Source organism: Balaenoptera borealis, assembly GCF_965194805.1.
Source record: "Balaenoptera borealis genome assembly, chromosome: 4".
Lineage (NCBI taxonomy): Eukaryota > Metazoa > Chordata > Mammalia > Artiodactyla > Balaenopteridae > Balaenoptera > Balaenoptera borealis.
This window is the reverse complement of record NC_138861.1, coordinates 141,064,290-141,090,960: the sequence shown is the minus strand read 5'-3', so window position 1 is coordinate 141,090,960 and position 26,671 is coordinate 141,064,290. Positions and strand designations below refer to the sequence as shown.

Genomic DNA, 26,671 nt, shown 5'->3' with positions numbered 1-26,671 from the left:
ATTATTGATTTATATAATCTCTACATGTGTTAAAATACAGGTCGGTTTTTCATAAGTCTCCAATATAACAGGGGATGCAAAATAACAAAATTTTAGTTCCTTTCATGTAGAATTTTGGGCCAATATAGCAACTTGACTGGGTGTGGCATCTGAACTCCTTTTATATTGTTCTGCTGCCCTTTTCAACATGGCTTCCAATACATTGTTATTCTAGTTCTTGTCATCCCATCTTCTTACTAACTAGGAAGGAGGAGGGAAAGGAAAGAGGACAAAAGGGCAATATGCTTATCTCTTTTTAAAGCACCAGCAAATTTCTTTATATGGGCACACATGTTCTAAATTAAAATTATTTTTATTAATAAAAAAAGAGGAATATAATTCTTGCTGGACAATGTAGTTATTGGGAAACACTTAGCTGACACTGTAGCACCCAAATAAGATAATGAGCAACTTGCAGGTAGGTTTGTGTCTTGTTCTTTCAAAAGTATCACCTAGCACAATACTTACGCATACGTAAGAAGTAAACACTTGTGTAAAAAATGAGTGGTGTGAAAAAATAAATTATACAAAGAAAAGGTCACTCAGAGCTTAATGAGAGTTTAACAAGATAAAGACTTGATGATAAAAATTTTATTTTCTTAATATGGAGTAATTCCATTCTTTTTATTTATCAATATTGGTTGGTTTTAAATACCACAAATGTGCTCAATTAGAGGACCATCTGTGGGGTTATTAAACTTCCATGTTTCTAACAATTGCATTCAAATGAAGACACCTGTATTTTTATGAACCATCATTTTCTTTTCCTTTGACTTTTTAGTTATCATCTGCTCTTTTAACCAGTAAGTGAACTGGTTAAAAATAAGTTACATAAGAAATTTTCTAGTGTTTTTTTACTTATCCCTGCCTTTCCCAAAAGTCTCTATTTGAAGTGGTTAAAAGAAAGAAAAAGAAATCTCATATTTAAATAAAAAGTGCAGAGTATTTGCCAAAGCAATATAAAGTAAATGTTGATTGTGCAACTGTGTTTTTCCAGAATATCCAAGTTTGGCTGTTAAAAAAATATAGTCACTATTGAACAAAAAGAATTTGGTACACTTCATCTTAACCCACACAATTGGATTAACTCTTACCTCTGACAAATTCAATGCCCTGATGTAGGAATCTCTCAGTGTATGTTTATAAATTTGATCTTTTTAAGACTGTCACATGGAACCTGAGTATTCAAGTATTAAATCTTTTATCACAATTAAGAGGGAACTGTTGTCTTATTTTTTGCTCTGGCTACAGCAATATTGCCTCCTATTCTGCTTAGCAAGTAGTAAGCCTAGATTCTGTTCCCTATTCTTAAAACAAGATGACACAGCTTGACTATCCATCCTGCTATCACTGAGTCTTATCTTTCCAGATATTCACCCCATGAGTCTTGGTTTCTCAAATGGCTGCCTACCAGTGGCTCACCCAACATGCCAAGATACATCAGAATCATAGCTGAATCCCTCTTAGTTTATCCAGCTGAGACACTGGCCTTATGAATAATCAGCATGTCATCAATATATGCTCATGCCTAATTGAAAGTCTAATTTAACAACCAAGAAAAGATTAAATACCCTAGATACAGTAGCATGATTATTATGGAGAAGTATATTCTTAATTTTTTGTGTGTTTGTGCTAAGAATTCACCCCCAAATTAGACCTTTTAGATGAGAGCAATATGATTTCTTAATTCAAAAAGACCTCTTATACATACTGGATTCTCAGCAATCTCGTTATGATTTTGTGTTTGAATTTAGGAGGATTGTATTTACTATCATGGATATTGGAATCTAGATTCCAGTCACATTTCTGCCGTTTTTTGTCTGGGTTTACTATATGAAAGCTTTGTTAAGTTTTAAGAGTTTCTATTTTTTCTTTATAATGTGATACTAATTGTGCCTAGATCTGACAGTTGATGTGAGAATTAAACAAGGGCAGGTAAAGAAAAAAATACTTTGCATAGATAGGTACTCAGGAAATTGTAGTTACAGTTATTGTTATTAATTTGAGGAGATGTCAGTATTAGTTTGTTGACTAATATATATTATTTTCATTAGAAAAATCTCCAGAACACTGTATTATTATTATTATTATTATTATTATTATTATTATTATTATTATTTTGGCCTTTAAAATAAAACAGCCAGTTATTTTACCAGCAAAATGGATTTTTTCGGGAGGAAATTGCAATTCAGGACAAGCAAGCTATAGCAAGAGCCAATGACAAGTCTAACAAGCAAAGAAGAGGAATGCTACTTTATAAAGAAAAAAGAGGAAATTGGGAGGGGTTGTACTGAAACAAAGTTCACTTATTAAAAGTATGAGTTCAAAGTTCTTACTTATTAAAAGTAAGATGGTGTGGCACTTCCCGCTGGCTGGACTTGATGCTGGGCAAGGAGAATTCTTCCTGTTAGGGTCTATAATTAACGTCTTCCTGTTGGGGTCTGTCACTGATGTGAAATGGTAGTGCCTGAGGAGTCTGACCTCCTGACTCCACGTTATTTTTTTTCAATAAATTTAATTTATTTATTTTATTTTTATTTATTTTTGCCGGCGTTGGGTCTTCGTTGCTGCACACGGGCTTTCTCTAGTTGCGGTGAGCAGGGGCTACTCTTCATCACGGTGCGCGGGCTTCTCATTGCGTTGGCTTCTCTTGCTGCAGAGCACGGGCTTTAGGCACGCGGACTTAAGTAGTTGTGGCTCGCAGGCTTCAGTAGTTGTGGCTCGTAGGCTTCAGTAGTTGTGGCTCGTGGGCTCTAGAGCACAGGTTCAGTAGTTGTGGCACACAGGTATAGTTGCTCCGCGGCATGTGGGATCTTCCCGGACTAGGGCCCAAACCCATGTCCCCTGCATTGGCAGGCGGATTCTTAACCACTGCGCCACCAGGGAAGCCCATGACTCCATTTTAAATGAGCTTTCCTTCATTCTGATTCACACATACATATAATAAAATATAGTAAACATAAAATTCTGAGGAAAATATTTTTTCATATAATTACCTAAGTGAAATCGTAAATATTTCGGAAATTAATTTATAATCACACCTATTAGAATTACACTAAAAATGGTAATTATGCAAGAGAATGAAATTGATGTGTTAACAGTTTATTGTGGTGATCATTTGCCCTATATAAATGAATCAAATCATCACATTGTACCCCTTACACTTACATATGCTATATGTCAATAATCTCAATAATTCTGGGAAAAAAGATATTAGGGAACAATTCTATGTACTGTTCATCTCTATAATAACTTCTAGAAATGTTTTTAAAAACGTTTAAAATTTTTAAAAAGGAAAACAGGGGAGGCAGAGATTTGAGTGATGTGTTTATAAGAGTGCCTGGGGCCACCAGAAAAAAGAAGGATCCTCCTCTGGATCCTCTAGGAGAAGCACAACCCTACTGATACCTTGATTTTGGACTTCTGGCCTCTAACAATGAGAATAAATTTCTACATTTTAAGAAAAAAAGAATTACAGTAACCTATCTAAATGGTTAGCATTCTACATTTCTGAGACTCACTCGTTTCCAGAATGCAAGCATATGACTGACATTTTTACTGATTAGATGCTTCCTTATTAAACTTGGATGAGGAAATGAGCAAAACCGGGTGGCAGCTATACACTTGTTTTAACGAGCATACAGGGGTTATTCTAGGGCAGCTGTGTGGCATTCATGGGGCAGCTAGTCCTGAGAGTCACATATGCAGAGGGACGGGTGACACAGGCATCATTGTCTGAGCTGGAGAAATCCTGCCCTGTGGCTAGTTGTTTCCTAGATTCCATGCATCTGGCTGTTTTGTTCCAAGCTGTGAAGTACCCAGGACCAACTATCAGGCACTCCTGAAAATGCTCTGAGATGTCTAAAATTCTTTAAGAAATCCTTTCCTGCTTAAATAAGATGGAATGCCATCTGTAAGAATATTTGCAGATACATAGATTTATACTTCCATTTCTTGATTTACCTAATTAGGCAGCAACCATTGACACCCTGCTCTGAAAGATGGAATGCTTAGAACACTTATACAATCTCCCAACTGATTTCCTCTTCCCTCTTACAAATATTTCAGAAAGGTGTGGTTATTTTTTGGTTAGCCTTATAATTTTAAATTACATGATACAGGGTATAGAGTTATTAAGTTTCTTTCCATATAACCTTTTTATACATAAATATCCCAACCTCTGACACCGTATCATTATTATTTTTTTTACTTATCAGGATTTATAACATTATATTCTACTCTAACCTGAATGTAAATATGCAGTTATTATTCTGTGGGAAGATTCTAAAGATTAAAATCCAAAATCTCAGATATTTAATGTTATGATTTAGTGATTATTGGATGTTACGGAAACAAGTATTGTGAATGGACTTGAAAAAAGAAGAAAATGTAATTTTACAAAACCAAATTTGTACCACTTACTTAGTAATATTCCAAGTATAATATGTAAATGAATGGATTTCATTTTCTTTTATTATATCACTTGCTCAAAATATTTCTTTCTTACTATTTGATATGTATTTAAATTGCACCTTTTCAGTAATGTTTTCTTTTTTATGGAGTCCATATCTTCCCTTTCACTTGGATTAAAAAAAAAAAAATAGAATTACATTCTCAATTATTTTCCTGAGAAAGATACAGAGGAAATAAATACTTTGAAATTTTCATGTCTAAAATCATTTCTCTGCTTCATATGGTTAATATTTAGATACTTAAAAAATTTGTATTCAAAATACATTCCTTAGTAATTTTAAATCGTTATCCCTGTGTCTTAGAGTATTCAGAGTCTCTGTGGAGATCCTATACAAATTCAGTTCTCATTCTTTTTAAATAATCAGTCTTCCTTGCTTATTACTTTAGTGAACTTTTTTTGATCCTTGGTTTTCTCAAAGCCTGTTCATGCGTATCTACATATGTAGCACTTTTCACTCTCCTACTACTCACTTGTGCCTTTCAATTTAAAGACTTCTGATTTTCTCCTGCATTTGGAAATCCTTCTCTGAGGCTTTATTTCCCTCTTCCATTATCTCTCTGGTAATCTTAAACTCCTTTTACATGAAAATTGGAACCCCTATATTCATTGGCCATGTCTCAACTTTTTTTTTCTATTTACATACGTATATATATTTTGGGAATATTCTTAACCTTTTCTTCCAGTTCTTCTTTTTCCCTCTAAAAATTGTTCTAATACATCTAAGTATTCCTTCTTATTGGCTCATTTTAAAAATATTAGCCTGTTTTTGACTAAAAGTTAATTTTTTAAAGAGTTAACTCAATATCTCAGAGGAGATTTAGAGATTTAGTTTTTAAAATTATCTTAAAACATCTTCTATCACTAAATTACCTACTTCTTTTTAACAATTTTCCAAATCATTTTTCTTGAAATTTCACTTTAGATAATATTGATTTTTCTTTAAAATCATTAATTTCTGGGTAACAGTTCTAATTTATAGATAACTGAGGTGAATTTTGTTTGTCACTAGGCAGGCATGTTTCCCCAGAAGGATTTTCCCTTAAATGGGAGGATGCAAGGCAAGCCCTGAATATTAAAGCAGACATGCTGACCACAGGGTTTTTTGTTTTTGTTTTTGGTGACTGTAGGTTTTAATTAAAGGTGTGTGGGTTGGGTGATGGGGTAGGTAGACCACACATGGGCAAATTCTACCTCTGTCATGCAATGTATCCAATCCAATCTCAAAAACTGGGCTTTTCTCTGGGACTTCAAAGGTCTTATTAAATGTTCTTTAATCTGCTCATATACAATGTTCAAATTCTTTCTCTCTCTTTCATCTCCCTTTCTGTCTTTTCTTTTTTCTAGTTTTTTTTTTCCTCTTTTGTCCTTCCTTCAATTTTTGTTTGTTTCTTTCTGTCTTCTTCACAACATCCTTTACCGTAAACATGCACTGGATAATTATACATTAAATTCACAGGCGTAATTATTTTTCATAGCCAAGCTAGGAGATACCACAGGAACAAAACATATATATATGTGTGTGTGTGTATATATATATATACACACACATATACATACATATATATATTTAATGTGATAGCACATTTATATTAACTTAAGTGCTGTATGTCATATGCCACTAACTTGATGTAGAGATTTCTCTCCTAAAAATCTTCAATAAATTAGGAACAAAGGAAATGAGGCCCAAAATTGTTGAAATATGAGTTACATAAAGGCAATTTTATACTGACAACTACCTTTTGATATTCAGTTATTCATTCATTCACGTTCTCATTTGTTCTACTAAACTAATGTTCCTTTTCTGTGTGCGGTGGTGAAATGACTTGCCAGGGATTGAGAGAGTGATATTTCTTTGAGTGAGGGAGATTCTGTATAAAAGTTTAGAATATCTATAGGCCAATATAAAAGATTTTTTTAAGTGATTTTAATGTGAGTGATACTCTGAAGGTTGTGACTGATTATCTGAAGATACTGGGAAACATTCCTCCAATGGGATCCTTATAAGCATTTTATAACATTGATGTTATATTGACTTGTTAGACATCTTGTCTAATTTATAGCCAGTCCACCCTATTTTAGGCCTTGAATAGCTATTAACATTTAGAATTTACAAATAAAGAGATAATAGATAAAATAATCGAATCTGATTATCCTTTACCCTTGTACAATGATCACCTTATACAGAAATGCTTTTCTTCTTCAGCATAATAATCTGTCGAAAGAGACATTTTCTTAATCACTGTCCCATAAGAGTTTCAGGTAATTATTGGGGGAAACCTGTTTTCTTTTATCAAAGTTGTTTCTTAGTGAGCCACTATCACCAGCCAATTAGAGATTTGTTTCATTTAGGTGAATGGGTGTTGGTTAAGCAACACAAGCCAATATTTAGGTTCATAATTCCCCATCAGAAACTATAAAAAATTCAAAGTACACTTCAATAACTCAGTTATACAAAAGTGTACAATATAATTAAGTTACTGTATGCTCTACCACAGAAAGATTTTTTTTAATTGAAGTATAGTTGATTTATGATATTGTGTAAGTTTCAGGTGTACATCAAAGAGATTCAGTTATTTTTCCAGATTATATTCCATTATAAGTTATTACAAGATATTGAATATAGTTTCCTGTGCTGTACAATAAATTCTTGTTGCTTAGCTATATATAGTAGTTTGTATCTGCTAATTGCATACTCCTAATTTGTCCCTCCCTCCCTCCCTCCCTCTCCCCTTTAGTAACAATAAGTTTGTTTTCTATGTCTGTGAGTCTGTTTCTATTTTGTATATAGATTCATTTGTGTTATTTCTTATATTCCACATATAAGTGATACCATATAGTATTTGTCTTTGACTTATTTTACTAATCATTATATTCTCTAGGTCCACCCATGTTGCTGCAAATGACAATATTTCATTCTTTTTTATGGCTGAGTAATATTCCATTTCACATCTTTTTAAGCCAATCATCTGTTGATGGCCACTTGGTTGTTTCTATGTCTTGGCTATTATAAATAGTGCTGCAATGAACATTAAGGTACATATATCTTTTCAAATTAGGGTTTTTTTTTTTTCTGGGTATATAACCAGGAATGGGATTGTTGGATCATATGGTAACTCTATTTTTAGCTTTTTAAGGAACCTCTATACTCTTCTCCATAGGGGCTGCACCAATTTACATTCCAACCAACAGTGTAGGAAGGTTCCTTTTTCTACACACTCTCTTCAGCATTGATTATTTGTAAACTTTTTTGATGCCATTCTAACCAGTGTGAGGTGATACCTCGTAGTTTTTATTTGCATTTCTCTCATAATTAGCAATGTTGAACATCTTTTCATGTGCCTCTTAGCGATCTATATATCTTTTCTGGAAAAATATCTATTTAGGTCTTTTGCCCATTTTTTGATTGGTTTGTTTGTTTTTTGATATTAAGTTGAATGAGCTGTTTGTATATTTTGGAGATTAACCCCTTGTCAGCTGCATCATTTGCAAATAATTTCTCCTGTTCTATAGGCTGTCAAAAAATTACAGATTTTTTGTGTTCTTTGTGTAGCTTGGTCTTCTTAATCTCTAACCTTGCCAGTTCAGTTGTTGATACTGATTATCTTAACTATATTATAACAAGGATTATATGAGGAAACTGTAAATTGTAATATTTGCATCAACTTGATAATGTTTAGAAACTTATTTTTTCCTCATGTTCAATAGCTAAAGAAGAAGTGATCTCAATATGATCAAGTTGATGCCAAACATCTAAACATGGAACCTGTTTTTGACAAAATAAATAAAACTTTCAAAAATAGTATACACTTTCCTGTGAAGTTTATCTGATAATTAAAAAAACTGTATGAGATATTTATGTTGTTCTGTTTGGTTCATGTGGTAGTTCATGTATAAGGTGGGAGAATATGATTGATAATGTAATTCAGAACTTTGGGTATTAAATGAGCAGGGTTTCCTGAATAGAGTCAGCAATCAGGAGTTTTGTCTCTTTATATTACCATATTTTGTCTAGGGCACTCTTTTTATTTTATAGTAAAATAAGAAGCCAAGCATGAACAATAGAGACATTAAATATGTCGGCTATAAATAAAGGCAAGATAAATTTTAGAAGACAATAAATACGGATATGGGTAATATTGAAATAGAGTTCACCATAAAGTGTATGTCATAATATGTTATTCAAACTTACCAGTTTCTTATAGAGTCAGTAATTCATATGCAAACAATTTTTACTTTCACACAGATAATTAAAATGGATTCTCTTTGTTGTGTGAATTTCCTTTCTCCTTGATTCCAAATTAGTTCCCTTAGAGGGCTGGTTCATTTTTCTGAGACTAAACAGGATTCACCATCTTCCTTTTTCCTCTTTGGAATAGGCTGAAATTTTAAAATTCCCTTTTAGTTCAGCCACTAGTAATTTCACCTATGAAAGCTTTAAAATATTCAGAAAATCGGAAAGACTCATTAAGAATAAAGATGTTTGTATTTGTATTTAAACAAACTAGAATATTGATTATGGAAAAATTATCTAAACATATATAATCTTTAACTAAGGTGATTTTTATTCACATTAAATAGATCACATGAACAATAAAGTTGAGTTTGGACATAAAACCTTTGAACATTTGTTGAACTCAAAATTGTTATTTGTTTTTTTACTCGTTAGACTAAATACTAATTTGTTCTGTAAACTTTATGAAAATTCATGTAGGTAATACTCTTGGTCTATACTACTGAAGAAATTATCTGTGGGGTGTATTTCAAAAGAATGTGAATGTTCTGAAAACCAGCATCTGAACATAATCTCCAAGTATAAAAAGTGATGATTTAGCATACTAAAGTACTAAGGAGGTGGAAAGGTAGAAAAGTGATAATTTTTTTTTTTTTTTTGCTGTTGGTGTTTTATTTGTACTTGATTTTGAAAATAGAGTAATTAAAAATGAGGGACAGACTATAATCAAAATGAGTTAGAAGGAATTTTGTTATGTTAGAATGAGTAAGGATAGTTGTTTCTCTTGTATTCATTTGTAGAACATGTAGCAAGGCTATTCTTCAGATCAAGAATTTCAGTGAATTGATGAGCTGCAGAATTCAAACAGCACATTTTATGTATGTGCACATGTAACTTTATAGCTTATTATAGAATTTTTTCAGTCTAATTTCAGTTTTCTAACCCTATACGTTCCTATCTCTTTTTTTCTGTTTTTTATATAATAAAGTTTGGATGGCACTTATCTGGTCCAAAGGTAACCATTTCAACCCTTTCCAACAAATGAATTAAAGACTTCAACAAACAAAACCTCAGTTGCATATCATTGCATCTTTATTCCATGCATCAATTTACCTCATGTCCTATAATTATGTGAATCCTTTAACTTGAATTGGAGAAGGACTTGAATTAACTTGAATATGGAACAACATAATGTTTTGTTTTGTTTCATTTTTTTCTTTCTTGGGAACTCTGTGAATTGATTATGTAAATACACAGCAAATTTGAAACTAAAAGTCACAAACCACGTCTTAAAATCTAGACATAATTTTCCCTGCCGCGATAGGATAGAAGCACACTTTATTTTATTTTGAAATTAAGATCGGTAATTTACCAATACAATAAACTTTTCTGCAGTGGTGTGAGGGGATCTGGATAGTCAGATGAAAATTACAACTTCTGATTTTAATAAAATTACTGCTAAATTCCTTTGTGGAAGCATTACTCTCTAAAACCTTAAGCTTGGTGACTTAAAACCTCAGGCATTTATTTTTTCACAGTCCTGGAAGCTAGAAATTCAATATCAAGGTGTCAGTAGGACCATGTTTCCTCTGACGGCTTTAGGAAAAAATCCTTCCTTGCCTCCTCCTAGCTTCCGGTGGACCCTGCGACCCTTGGCATTCCTTAGCTTGTAACTGCATCACCTCAATCTCTGCCTTTGTCCTCACATAGTCTTCTTCCCTCTGTATGTCTCTTTTGATATGTCCTCTCTTCTTATAAGGACATCAGTCACTGGATTTAGATCCCAGCCTAATCCAGTATGACTCCATCTTAATTAATTACATCTGCAAAAACCCTATTTCCAAGTGAGGTTACATTTTGGGGTTCTGGTTAGACATGAATCTTGGGAGGACACTATTCAATCCACTACAATTACCAGTTAAAAATTTTAGGTAAATGTATTATATTTGTAGATCAGAGGAATTATGTAAACTGAGCATGTGGAACAAGTAGAAGACTGACAAATGGATGATAGAGATGGATGAAATGGAAAATAAATCTAAATGTAGTACTAACTTCATTTTGGGAGGGACCCTGGCTGTCTGTAAGGCCAGGTTTTTTATAAAGGGTGCCCCTGTACCTCCAAATTGCTGACTTGGCTGACAACTCTGAAGTCATCTTGTCCATTCCAGCCTTCAGTGTGATCGACAGTGGTTCTCATGCTGGCAACAAGCTGGCCATGCAAGAAACTCTGATCCTCCCTGTTGGTGAAGCAAACTTCAGGGAAGCCATGCACATTGGAGAGGAGGTTTACCACAACCTGAAGAATGTCATCAAGAAGAAATATGGGAAAGATGCCACCAATGTGGGGGATGAAGGCTGGATTGCTCCTGAAGAATAAAGAAGCTCTGGAGTTGCTGAAGAATGAGATCAGGACAGCTGGCTACACCGATGAGGTTGTCATTGGCATGGACTTGGCTGCCTCTGAATTCTTCAGGTCAGGGAAGTATGACCTGGACTTCAAGTCTCCCAATGATCTCAGCAGGTACGCCACACCTGACCAGTTGTTCGACCTGTACAATTCCTTCATCAAGGACTACGCATTGGTGTCTATTAAAGATCTCTTTGACCAAGATGACTGGAAAGCTTGGCAGAAGTTCACTGCTAGTACAGGAATCCAGGTGGTGGGGGAGACAATCTCTCAGTGACCAGCCTGAAGCAGATTTCCAAGGCGGTGGGTGAGAAATCATGCAACTGCCTCCTGCTCAAAGTGTACCAGATCAGCTCCATGGCCAATTCTCTTCAGGTGTGCGAACTGGCTCAGTCCGATGGGTGGGGCATCATGGTGTCTTATAACTCATAACCGAAGTTATCTTCATTGCTTACCTGGTGGTGGAGCCCTGCACTGGGAAGATCAAGACTGGTACACCTTGCCTAACCCAGTGCTTGGCCAACTACAACCAGATCCTCATAATTGAAGAAGAACTGGGCAGCAAGGCTAAATCTGCTAGCAAGTAGTTCAGAAACCAGATAGCTAAGTAAGTTCTGGGCAGGTGAGCACCTGAGCCTTTCAGTCACTAGTTGACTGGCTAGAACCCTGCTTCTGATGTTTGTACAGATAACTCAAGGTCTCAGTTGATACATGTAGGGGCTTCTGGTAGTTAATGCCCTTCTGTTATCCCTGTGATGTTCTCTCACTGCTTCCTTAGAACTGCTTCAGAAGCCAAGTGGACCATCTGAAACCCTGTTGGAAACCTTAGCTCTGTAATCATGTCATTGACCCAAATCATAGTTTTTCTCATCTTTCTTTCCACCAACTGTCTGGAGCCATGAGAATCTACAGTGCAATCTCTGAGGTGTCCACAGGCAAGATCCTTAGTGGTTTTGTGTGCAAAATAGAAAGACCTCAGTGACCAGTAAAAAGAAATTAACGTATCAAAAAGAACATTTAGTAGAAGTTAATATATCAGGAAAACATTTTCATACCCCTTCATTTTATTCTATAACAATATAATATGTTCTTTTTGGTGAACAAAGAAAAATTCAACTAAAACAATTTTTTTTGTTGTTTTTACAAAGTAAAATTTTTACAAAGTACTGAGAAAAGTTTAATTATGTTTTGGGATATAATGATTTTCATGCACAACTGTGAGATCTTAATTTTTTTGTTCTTTTTATTTTTTATTGTGAGTCGTAACATACGGACAGTAAGGTATATAGAACACAGTCGTACAGCTTCAGGATTTTTTTCGCAAATGCCTCTGTAATCACAAACAGTTCAAGAACAGGACTTTTCCAACATTCTAAAGGTCGCTTTCATGTCCCCCTCCAATTACAACCCCCTCTTTCTTTCTCTAAAATAACACTATCCTGAATTCTAACACAATACAGTAGTTTTGGCTGCTTTGTACTTTATCTTCATAGAATGATGTAGCATGTACTTACATGAGTCTGACTTCAGTTACTTGACATAATGTTTGTGTGACCCATCCCCATCTTTGAGTGGTTTTACTTTAGTTCATATATTTTCATGGCTATTTATTAATATCCCCAAATTTACATATCCCTTCAACTGCTTATGGACATTTGGGTTATTCTGAGTTTAGGCTACTATGAAGAAAGTTGCAAAACATTAAAAAAAAAATCCTTGACCATGAAGTCGTCACACATGTGCATGTATTTCTATTGTGTTATTATTTAATTAATTAATTAAACTCTGTTGCTAACTCTGATACAAATCCTAGGAGTCCAGGAATGCCAAGAGTGGGGAGGTTCTGTATATTGAGTTGGGACTTGGAAAAATCTATTCCCCAGGTATCAAAGTGAACAGAATAAAAACATAGCCCTTAAAGCAACTGTCATCAGTTTTGAAACACCTCCATCCCTAAAATTAGCTTAATAAAATTAATTGATCAAAATTATCTACAAAATTATTAGTATAAGCATAATTTACCAAACAACTCAGGTAAAACTTAGTTCTATAGATAGGCCTGCATAAATGAGCAAAGATATATCACATGTTTATTGATTGTAACATTTGCTAAAATACCAAATAATAGAGCCAAAAAACAAATAACAACAGCAAAATAGAAAACAACAAAAATGTTCTGTCCTTAGTCATCCTAGTGCTTAACACTTGGTTGTAATGAAAGGAATAGCCATAATAGCAGGCTTGGTGATATGCCAGGACCCAACAATAAGAACTCCCTCTCACTGAACCTATAATAGGTGACTGCTGAGTGCTCAACCAATTAGCAATAGGGACTAAAGTTAAACCCTTGGTAAGGCATCATCCTTTGAGCAGCTTAGCTAGCCACCATAGGATAGACTGATTACATTGGATCCTTTCCATCCTGGAAGGGTAAATAATTATCCCCGTGCTGGATTGATACATATTCTGGGTAACCAAGATGACTTTAAACTTCTCCTCAGTTTAATGAAGCTTTGGACAAGTTTCTTCTAACTACAGACCACTGACCTGGCTTTTCGTAGAGCATTTACTTCAGAAACTTTCAACTGTAAATTCTTGTTCTGTTCCTTTGAAATGTATGCAAATCTGCTTCTAACCTCTTACCAGTTTTATAGCTCAGGAAATGTCTTTCTCAAGGACCTGGAAACCATCTCTTTGAAATGTAAACATCAAAGGAGATAACACCCCTATTTCCTAGTCTCTGAGGGAAGGTAGGAGCCTAACTTCCCGAGGCAACACTTAGCAAACACAAATAGCCTAATTAAAGAGAAAAAACTTTGCAAACTCAGGAAAAGCTCAATGTGTTGGACGCATACCATTGATCAACCCCACCCCCAAAGTCCTCCAATACTTTTCCACTAGCTCATCCCAATGCTTGAAATCTTTCCCATATTTTGTTTCAGTGGAGTTGAATTCAGTCTCCTTCCCTGTTGTAATAGTCTTGAATACGCTCTTTTTGTCCTGCTTAACTTTGCCTGATGCAATTTTTGCTTTGACATGGATGTGGCTAAGTGTTTTCCTTGTCTGTCTGCAGTGGCTTGGCCAGCAAGTCTACTCATGGGCTAACAAATTGATTTATTGTAATAAGATTATGAACAGTGCCTTAGAAAAGCAATCAACAATATGGTGAAGATGATGCAACAATAAGTACAGTTCCAAGAAATTCTGTGAACCTAATACTCTTAATATTCCTGATAGATAGAATACCTTTGTCTGAGTGCCCTTTCACCATTGCTCTCAGGGACACAATTGATTAACTTTTCCTCATTGAGCAACTTTTGGCCTCTGCACTAGAGGTCCTGGTTCTGAGGGAAGGGACATGTTTACACAAGAACATATAAAGGATTCCACTAAACTTGAAATTATTGATCCAACTAAGTTATGTTGAGTCCCTCATGCCAGTAAAACAAGGAACAGAAAGAGAGTTACTATACTGGCAGGGATAACTGACCACGTTTATCATGAGGAAGTGGGGTGGCTGCTGTGTAATGGGACAGGGAGAAGTATGTCTGGAGTTAAGGAGATTCCTTAGGGTACCTCTTAGTGCTCTTATTGAGTCAAAACCTTACATGGCAATTGCAGGAAACACAATCTGACAAAGATATGGTAACCAAAGTATCAGAATTCTCAGGCATGAAAGTATGATTTATCACACTGGACGAGCACTCTTGGCTAGCTGAAGTGCTGACTCAAGTTGTGAGAAGTCTAGTTTGAGAAGTAGAAGAGGAATATAAAGAGTATCAGCTGTGATCAGCCTCAGGACCAATTACAGCAGCAGGGCTCCTTACCATCATCTTGTAATTTGTTGGTTTTTGTTGTTGTTTTTTTAAAAAAAAAATCGTGACCAACCTCTAAGAAGCAGTGACATTAATAGAACTGTGCATTTAATGTAGGGCCTGAGGAAGACCTGAACAATGTAAAGTGAAGACATTTATTGCCATGCCCTTCCCAATACCGCAAGTAGTTCCCTATATTATGACTAGTCTCCAAATGTCAATCTCCGCATCCTGGTACCTCAGGACACTTTCTGGAAGCACAGAAGGCTGTTTGTTCTCTGTGCACTCTTAGTTCTGGGAATGATCAGGGGATTCACATCATTCTGGGAGTTGAGGAATAAATACACAACTGCCTCTCCTCTTAAGTGAGAGAATTTTAAAGTGTGATTTTATACCAGTTTTTAGAGTTTCCCCAGTGGATTAAATTCCATTAGCTTGCCATGACAGAAATGCACCTTTTATGACTGCCTTTTTTTCCTCTGGTTTTCTCACGTCTCCACCAGTGACATTTGTACTCCGAAATAATTATTTGCATTCAAGTTTTTTTAATCTTAGTATCTGCTTCTAGGAAAAAACAAAATCACACATATACAATATGACTTCTGACAATTGACTGTGTAAGAAGGAAGTAATTTCTAAATCTCTATGTTATACAAAATAATAGTCATCTGTATAATTTTCTAAAGATCCTGATAGAATGATATTTTTAGATCAAATTGAATTTTCTTATCTATTTTAATTCATGAATATATATATATATATGAATGTGAGTTTAAATTGTACAAATATTATTTCTTATATAATAAAAAACTTCTGTGATAAGATAAAGGTTATCTTGATTACTTCCTTTACTTTAGTTGCCCAGAAATTTTTCAAATTTCATTCCTTAAGGATAAGCATTCACAGAGTAGTTAAGTCTTTGGTCAATTGTGTAGGATCAGAAGTGTGTCTTGGGATTAAGTTAAAGAAGTTAAAAAATATAGAATTATGACTTGTTGCTTACTAACTGACACAAGCTAGAATTTGTAGTTCAAATATGAAGGAAGAAAATAAACAGCACAATTGGTTACGTGAGAAACACTGATTTATGGAACAAAAGTGTATTGCTTTTTAATGATAATGTTTTTGTTGTGTTCTTTAGCAAGGCGAAAATAAAGCATACTTCACTGAGTTGATAATTCCAGGTTTTCATGTATTTTTTTCATAATAAATTTCTTATATGTAATATGGCCATTAGACATGAGAATGTTTAAACCTGAATTAAAATGAATGTTCAAACTTGAATAGATTATATTATCTATGCAGTTGATCCACTTTAATGATTAAGGAAGTTCAAATGAATGCATCACTTATTTTTTATCTAGTGTTTGTATTTTATGAATGTAAACTGTGGAGCGATTACTATAATTGTTATTAAGTTAAGAAATGATACACAAAGCCAAGGTATACCCAAAATTAAAACTATCAAAATTTTGACTGACATAAACTGAATAAAATATGTGTGTATCTCTACATGTACATTTCACTACATTTGTTATCCAAATAAAAAAGCATTTCCCAATACAAAATAAATCCACAACTATATTATGTCTTAGGAAGGTTTAGATATTCACTAGCCCATAATTCAATGTATATTTAACACTGTGAAATGGTTGTTATTTTAGAACCAACTTTTCAACAATTTCTTCACGCTTGCATTAAAAATTCACCAAATTAAATGTTTCTAAATGTCTAATAGCAGGGATATGCCTGTTTGATATGATGGATATAATAAATATTTATATAGGTCTAAAGAATTATGCTATCTATGAAATGCTATCATAGAAAAACATGTTATTCACTTCATGTAAACAGACATTTTAAAAAGTATTAGGAATCCGATTTTTTAAAATATTAGTGTAATTTCTAACAAACCCCAGAGACCAAATGGATAACTCCATCTTGGCCCTTATGTACTTTTCTCCCCAGACCTTCAGAGACCTCTTTGATTATTAGCATAACATTTTCTCACCTCTTAGGCTCTGTATATGCTTCAATAGTCTCATTTACATTTGGCTTACTCACTCAGCAATACTGCAGAACTTGTTTCATAGAAGGAAATAAGCTATATATGGACAGGAAAATTAAGCAATAGCTCGAGATTTACATTTTTTTTAAATCTCTATTTTCATTTCTATCAACATCCTTCTGGGACTTAGCTCTATTCCTTTATTTGTTGTTTATGTTAGCCTACATTTCTCCACTTATCTTTACTCCTTTTCCTTTTTCTTTTCTAAATAGTAGTAAAGACGGCAATCTCTTTTATCTTGTTTACTTTCTTTTAAAGTCCTTTGTTCCATCATAACAATATTTACCCATCCTAACAATATTTACCTACAGACAGCCTATCATCTGAATTATTTTTGCTAACATCTTAGAATGGCAGTATGTCAGATAGGCTCATTAAGACACCAGAGTATAGTATAACTGAATACTAATTATAGTTGGGAAAGATCATGCAATTTGTTTACTTGGGTCTGCAAACACTTGAGGGTGCTGTGGAAAGTTAGAGCATTGATGTTCAAATCATTTCAAATAACTTCAGACTACCTCCTGGCAGTCATTTTCTGTTTTGTCCTTTACAGAAGTTTTAATTAGGTGGATCAAAGTTGGTTCTCAAATCATAAACAAGGAAAAAATGAAAAAGTCAGCATGGATTTTTATATAAACAAGGGCCGAATGATTCAGATTAGAAGGGGAAAAAAGGAACTAAAAGATGTAGTTTAGATTTAAAATAATTTTAATGTAATTGAATTAAGATATGCAAATATACTTTGAAAAATGTCTGATGAAAGTACATCTAAAAGCAGATCCTGAATCACAGCAGGGTCATTAGTACAATAGAAAAGTCAATGAGAAAATTAATTATAACTGTAAATCCATAGTTTATAGTAGGTCTAAAGAAGTATTTCCTTCATGTATACAAGACTGAACTGCTTTTTAAGCTGGTGGGCAATGGCTTAGAGAAAGCTCATTAAGCTGTTTCATTTTTTTCTGTGTCCCTGCCTCAGTTGGATGACAATTTAATTATAAATATGATGTATGAAATCAATAGATACATATTAAAAGTAAATTTGTGTCTTTTCAAGTATAATTTATATAACCAGTTAGATAGATGGTGATAAATACACAGAGAATATTTAATAGCTGTGTCTCCCTATGGAAAATTCAAGTAAAGATTATATTTTATGTGCTAGAAAATAGGGAAGTATAGGGATAATGATAAGGAGATACCATTATGCCTACTACAATTGTTCAGTTGAACCCAATTTTCTATCACTTTCTTTTACAAAGTTGTTGCTATGTGAACTGAATTCTAATGATCAAATATTTTTATAAATACTTGCAGGGGAATTTACAGTGATTTTGAATACCACAAAGAAAAAGATAATGTAACATGTTTTAAAAATAAGTGTTGAATTCTGATACAACACAGCATCAGAATCTTGTATTGTTTTGGCCTTTCACTGAGAGGTTACCTAAGGGATTATGGCATGTGATCTTTTCAAACAAAATCAATTGTCATCAAAAGTTCTATTTTGCATATTTCTTTTTGAACACTTCAGTATTCATTAGTAAAATATGCAGGTACAATATGTAAATAATAAAACTAGAGACATGAAAACCCTAAGCCTTTCTATTTGCCTAGTGGTAGAAAATATAAATTGCTACTGAAAAGAAATTTTAGCCATGTCTGTAAAATTCCATAAAAGCAACTAAAGGTACTTTTGGGGGAAAAAAAAGTATTTAATTATCATGATATAAAATTTAAAACACTTGAAGTTCCCCTTATATTTAGCTGATTAATACATCTTTATAATTTACTTATGAACTCTGATTCAAGACTGAGTCATAGTGCTTACTTTTTTTCTTACAGTGTACTTTATTTAGTTTTACCTCACTTGAAATAATAGAGGTTAGAGACACAATGAAATTATGCCTGGAGATCTATTTGCTTGCAACAAAAGCATAATCAGTACATTTAGGTGTTGTGAAGTTAACATATTTTTCTGACTTGAAAATTTAGATTGCTTATTTTTCAAGTGGACCTAGTCATTAATACCTCTTCAGCAATTCCTTAAAAACAAGTGGCGCTCTGGCAGGAGAATGCATCACTAAAAAAATTATTTGGCCATACTTTTAAGAATATTTTGAAAACTACAGCCTAGAAAAATATACTTGAAAATAACATGTATATATGTTATTTTTTCCTTTTAAAAGAAGAAATGCAATAAATAAAGATTATAGCCTTAATTACATCTTAAAAGTAATAAAAGAAAGGGGACTAGAGGGGTTAAGAAAGAAGGAAAAGAGCATATGGAATATTTTCCAGGATAAATCATATTAGGCCACAAAATGTCTTAATAAATTTAAAAAGATTGAAATCATATAAAATATCTTTTTTGATCACAGTGGAATGGAACTAGAAATTAACAGCAGAAGACAGGGAAATTCACATATATGTGGAAATTAAACAACACATTCTTAAACAACCAATGAATCAAAGAAGGAGGCATGAGGGAAGCTATAAAATATATTGAGATAAGTGAAAAGGAAAATACAACATACAAAATTTATGGGATTCAGTGAAAACAATGTTAGGAGGGAAATTTATACCTATAAACATTTACATTAAGAGAGAAGAAAGATAAATCAGCAACTTAAGTTTACACCTTAAGGAAGTAAAGAAAGAACAAACTAAGCCTGATCTACCAGAGGAAGGAAATAATAAAGATCAGTTCAGAGGTAAATAAAGTAGAAAACAGAAAAACAATAAAGAGAATCAATAAAACCAATCCTTAAAAAACTAAAAATAGAACTACCCTATGACTCAGCAATCGCACTCCTGGACATATACCCAGAGAAACCATAATTCAAAAACACACATGCACCCCAATGTTCATAGCGGCACTATTTACAGTAGCCAGGACATGGAAACAACCTAAATGTCCATCAACAGAGGAATGGATAAAGAAGATGTGGTACATATATACAATGGAATATTACTTAGCCATAAAAAGGAATGAAATTGGATCATTTGTAGAGATGTGGATGGACCTAGAGACTGTCATACAGAGTGAAGTAAGTCAGAAAGAGAAAATCAAATATATTAACGCATATATGTGGAATCTAGAAAAATGGTATAGATGATCTTATTTGCAAAGCAGAAATAGACACAGATGTAGAGAACAAATGTATGGATACCAAGGGGGAAAGAGGTGGGGTGGGAGGAATTGGGAGATTGGGATTGGCACGTATACACTACTGATACTATGTATAAAATAGATAACTAATGAGAACATACTGTAGAGCACAGGGAACTCTACTTAATGCACTGTGGTGACCTAAATGGGAAGGAAATCCAAAAAAGAGGGGATATATGTATATGTATAGCTAATTCATTTTGCTGTACAATAGAAACTAACACAATATTGTAAAACAACTATACTCTAACAAAAATTAATTTAAAAAATAAAAAATAAAATAAAATGAACTTTATATTTTGGAATAATTTTAGACTTACCAAAATGTAGCAAAATGGTACACAGAGTTCGTGTGTACACTTCACCCGGTTTCCCTTGATGTTAACAACTTACGTAACCCTGTTACATTTGTCATAACTAGGAAATTAATGTCAGTAAGTTATAATATTTAAAAATTAAAAAAAAAGAAAATCAATAAAACCAAGATTTAGTTCTTTGAAAATATCAACAGAATTGGCAAACCTTTATCAAGATTGGCTAAGAAAAATAGAAGACAAAAATAACTAAATCAGAAGTAAAAGTGGGAATATTATTACTGATTTTACAGGACAAATTTTACAGATTTTACAGAAATATGAAGGTGAGAATTATTTGGGGAGAGGTTAATTATTGTCTTACTGAGCAAAGGTGATTTAAAACTAAGTCACTATTCTAAGTTGAATAATAGCAGTGTGCATGGACTGAACAAAGAAAACAATTTCTCTTACCAGGCTGTGAAGGTAACTATCACATCACATTCTGCTTCAAATCATAGAAATGGCAATGTAAAATGCTCAGAATTATAAACTTTTTGTCTTAGTCAATTTTTATCTTCTTCATCAATTCTATTTCCATTTTATTTATGACTTTAAAATAAGATTAAACTCAATAGAAAGCTATAGCATGGACATGTATTGGAAGAAAATTATTAAAAAGATACACAATTATTTTAACTTTGTGTATTAATTAATTTAGTATGATTTCTCTGAAACTCCAAATGGATCTTTATTAACCTCAAGCAAATATTCCAAAACCCATTTGCAACAACAAACAAGTGACAATTATAAAACAATTTAAGCAGTAGAATAATGAGAGAACTGGCACAGTATGGTTCACCAAATAATTGTAAAGCTCTAATAATTATGACATGCTACAGGTACAAGATCAATGAAAGCAAAGAATAATCTCAGAAAACAATGTTAGCAATTATATGCACCAAAGAAAAGATGTTTATTATCTATGTTATTTTTTAGAAGGAAGTTTTTGAGAGCAAGTAATGATTTACTTCTTCTGGTAGGTCCTATATGCATCCTTTGACAAATAGAAAAGGAAGGTTGATTGTCCAAAACTCTCTTCAGGCAGATGAATGATATTCTGTAAAGAGCAGGGAATGATGGGAAAATATCAAAGAGAAATTTAAGCATCTACATTGAAGTTAAACATTTAGATAATATGAGAACTATTAAATAAATAGGATACTTAATGAGACTACATGAGACAAATCTCCTTGAGGAGATTTAGAGTAAAGCTCTATATTGCTCATTAGGTTTCTGATTTTAACAGTGGTACCTTGGAAAAGAGATTGTGTTATGAGGAGCCCAAGGTTTATTTATACCATATGTACTTAAAATTTTATTATTAATAAAAAGTGATTTTCAAACAATTGCAGAATATTAAGTATTCTTCAGGTGGTTCAAGAAATATGGTAAATTTTGAAGAAAAAAATGAATTCAAATTTCTATGTCACATCATCACAAAAGTAAATTCCAGAAGAGTTGAAGAGTTAAATACAAAACATAGAAATATAAAACCAAAAGTAAATACAAGTGAATACTTGAGAAGTATAAAAAAATTTTTTTCTAAGTATCAACAAAAGAAATTTTAAGCTGGAGGTGTTGGTAATTGATATCCCTGAATAGCTACGAATTTTACATTATGGTATTGAAACATACATAAATATTAAGGTTAAAGACAAATAACAAACAGAAACATAGTTTAGAGCATGTAACTCTAACATTAAATAAATAAAAGTATACAACATGATGAGCAAAACCATATATCTCAATACAAAATTTGACCAGAGAAAGAACAAGCATTTCAAAAATGAAGAAATATATAGGTACATAGATCAGTGGAACAGAATTGAGTTTCCAGAAATAAACCCATGCAAATATGTTCAATTAATTTTTAACAAATGAGCCAAGAATATACAAAGAGGAAAGGACAGTGTTGGGAAAACTGGACAGCCACATGCAAAGGAATGAAACTAAACTACTATCTTATACCAGATACAAAAATTCACTCACAATGGGTTAAAGACCTATTAAAGACTTTAATATAAAACCTTAAATCATAAAACTCCCAGAAGATAAATATAGGCAGTAAACTTGGTGATGATTTTTTTTTTAATCTGACACCAAAAGCAAAGGCAGCAAAAGCAAAAGTAGGGATTAGCAGAAGTAAACTATTATATACAAGATAGATAAACAACAACATCCTACTGTATAGCACAGGGAACTATATTAAATATCTGTGATAAACCATAATGGAAAAGAATATGAAGAAGAATATATATATATGTATAACTGAATCACTTTGCTGTGCAGCATAAATTAACACAACATTGCAAATCAACTATACTTCAATAAAATAAATTTTTTAAAAAAGTAAAAATAAACAAGTGGGACCACATCAAACTAAAAAGCTTTATCACAACAAAGGAAATCATCAATAAAATGAAAAGGCAACCTACTGGCTGAATGGGACAAAAAATTTATTTAAAATCCTATATCTGATAAGAGTTTAATATCAAAAAATATAAAGAACACTTACAATCCAATTGCAAAAAAAACCAATCCAATTAAAAAAAAAAAATAGGCAGAGAATCTGAATAGACATTTTTCCAAAGAAGACATACAGACAGCCAGCAGATATATGAAAAGATGCTCAAAATCAGGGAAATGCAAATTAAAATCCCTGTAAGATATCACCTCACACCTTTTAGAATTTCTGTTATTAAAAAGATGAAAAATAACAAGTGTTGGAGAGGGTGTGGTGAACAAGAAACACTTGTGCACTCTTGAGGGTAATGTAAATTGGTGCAGCCACTATGGAAAACAGTATAGCAATTCCTCAGAAAGTTAAAAATAGAACTACCATATGATCCATCAATTCTGGGTGTTTATCCAAAGAAAATGAAAATACTAATTCGAAAAATACATGCATCCCCCCATGTTCATTGCAACGTTATTTAAAATAGTGAAGATGTGGAAGCAATCTAAGTGTCCATCAATGGATGAATGGATAAAGAAGATGTGGTATACACAATGGAATACTATTCAGTCATAAAAAAGAATGAAATCTTGCTATTTGAAACAACATGGATGAATGTTGTGGGCGTTATGCGAAGTGAAATAAGTCAGACAGAGAAAGACAAATACTGTATAATCTCACTTATATGTGGAATCTAAAAAACAAACAAAACCCCCCAAACCCACCAAAACAAAAACCAAGCTTATAAACACAGAGAACAGATTGGTGGTTGTGGGACTGGAGGGGGTGGTATGAAATGGATGAAGGTGGTCAAAAAGTACAAACTCCAGTTATAAAATAAATAAGCAATGGGGATGTAATGTACCACATGGTGACTATGGTTAATAATACTGTATTGTATATTTGAAAGTTGCTAGGAGAGTAGGTCTTCAAAGTCCTCATCACAAGAAAAGAAAATTTGTAACTGCATAAGAGAATGGATGTTAACGAGACTTATTTTTCGTGGTCATTTTATAATATATACAAATATCTAATCATTATGCTGTAGATCTGAAATTAATACAGCATTATATATAAATTATGCTTCAATAAAAAAGGAAGAAATACAAATATCCATTATATGTATAAAAAGAGAAAAACCTTTTAGTAACCAAAGACATTCCAATTATAAGAATGAAATAGGGGCTTCCCTGGTGGCGCAGTGGTTAAGAATCCACCTGCCAATGCAGGGGACAGGGGTTCAAGCCCTGGTCCAGGAAGATTCCACGTGCCGCGGAGCAACTAAGCCCGTGTGCCACAACTACTGAGCCTGCGCCCTAGATCCCACGTGCCACAACTACTGAAGCCTGTGTGCCTAGAGCCCGTGCTCCACAACGGGAGAAGCCACTGCGGTGAGAGGCCCTCGCACGGCAACAAGTAGTGACCCCCACTCTCCGCAACGGGAGAAAAGCCTGCACGAGGCAGCGAAGACCCAATGAAGCCAAAAATAAAGAAAGAAAGAAAATAAATTTATAAAGAAAAAAAAAGAATGAAATAAAAGTGATAAAAAATTTGGAAAAATGAAAAGTTTATAACTTTGAGTATTATATGTTAACATTTATAAATGTTGAAGTGGAATGTTATCAGACTGTTAAATTCTTAGCTGGTTAAGAAGAGTATCATGGCCTGATGTAAAAAATTGGTACTATGTTTTGGACATACTGACCATATTGTACTTAAAATAACAGTACCAATTTACATTCTATCCAGGAGCACAAGAAAGTGTTAAGCCAATACACATTCTTTCATTAAGTGAGTAAACTATAAATGTGTCCTAAGAAAATAGATATATGAATACAAATTTATATATACACAGCATCTTCATCTGTGGTGCCATCAGTGTTATAGTAAAATTTTGTAAAATTTTATTATAGTAAAAATATTTAGACAATGTAAATATTCTAGAAAAGATAAACTGTGATTTGGTACATGAATAAAACTGCACAGTGTTCATGCCTATGAAACTGGCACTAGAGACTATGTCAACATCTGTCTGTTACCCCTCTAACCAAAGCAGGGAAATCCAACTTAAGGAGCCACATTTGTAGTACTTATCATGTCATTGCTTCTACCAGCTCCTTTTACCTCTAATTATAGCCCATGTTTTTTTCAAATACAATTCAGTTTACCTATATGCCTCACTTTCAAAACAACATTCTGCCAACTCCTTGAGACTTCTGTGTCTCTAAACCTTGCAATTCCGGTAAATGGTAACTGCTGAACTTTGTCTAAGTAAAAGTCCATTATGGTAGTCTTATCTCAAAGAAATTGCCTACATTCAACAATAAATTAAATTTTGTACTCTATAAAACATGAAAATGCTGGAAACTTTAGTATTGCCATATTCTGCCATTTCTACTGTGCTTGGTGGTATTTCGGAGCATTGGGAACTATTTTTTCTACCCGTAACCCCAGCTCTAACTACCTTGTGTATCCTACTCTCAAATAACCTTGCAGATTGTTCCTGGGATCATTATATAGGTACACCCTTAAGGGTATCTCCTCAGTTAACATCTCCCTGACTGAAAACCTCTTTATTTCTAATCGTCCTCACCATTCTTAGATCTGACTGGGGTGCAGCCAGCCACACCCAACAGCCTGAGAGTGACAGGTGACCGCACCAGAAAGACCAACCATATGATTTAAGGTGAGGGCTTTGGGCCAAGTGATATCAGCCCCACCTCCAGGAGAGGGAATGCTGGAGACTGAGTTCATCACATGCACAATCAATCAATCAATTCTGCTTTTGTAATGAGACCTCAATAAAAATCTCTGGACATCTTGCTTCAAGTGAGCTTCCCAGATTGGCAGTGTTCCATGGATATTGTCATTCATGCCAGGAGAGTAATGCATCTTGAGGACAATGAAAACTTCCATTTGGAACCCCCTGGACTCTTCCCTATGTGTCTTTCCACAGCTAACTTTAATGTATCCTTTCCCTGTAATAAATGTAAATGTGAGTATAATAGTTTCAATGAGTTGAATTTTGTAAGACTTATTAGCAAATTAGTAAAACTGAGGGTAGTTTGGAGAAACAACAAAACTTGAAGTTGGTGTCAGAAATTAGAGTGATCTTATGTGGACTCTTTAACTTTGTAGTTGAACCCTTACTTCTTACAGCTGGGGTCAGTAGTCTTGGGAAGACTTTGTGGTCTGGAGGACCGTGCCCTTAACTTCACAGTTTGGTTAACTCCAGGGTAAGGGCCTTATTGTAATTCAGTCTTGGGTCTCACAAATATTAGCCTGGAGTTTAAAACTGAAGCATATAAAGGGGTCAGGAAGAAGAATTTCAGTTGGGTTGAAATATTACTTAAGATGTTCAAAAAACTGAATGATGACCATTGAACTGGATGGTGGTGAATATGAAGGAGGGTGGTGTGAGAGGTATTGTCAGATCTGACTTACCTGATTTCTATGTGAATAGTCACTCTTATATGAAGTGGTACTGTAATATGAGAGAAGATGTGGCTGATACCAGCAAATATAGCGAAAAGTATATAAATAGATAGATAGATAGATAGATAGATAGATAGATAGATAGATAGACAGACAGACAGACAGACAGGACTTGCTGAGGAGGAGGTGGGGAAAAGGTAATAATTGAAGATA

General features: G+C 33.7%; 1 pseudogene across 1 annotated transcript; it reads left to right on the top strand.

The window, feature by feature from the left end:
- Positions 1-1,455: 1,455 nt before the first annotated feature.
- Positions 1,456-22,820, top strand: LOC309627670 (alpha-enolase pseudogene; annotated as a pseudogene). The gene has a single exon. The product of its transcript is annotated as an alpha-enolase pseudogene (transcript).
- The last annotated feature ends 3,851 nt before the right edge of the window (positions 22,821-26,671 follow it).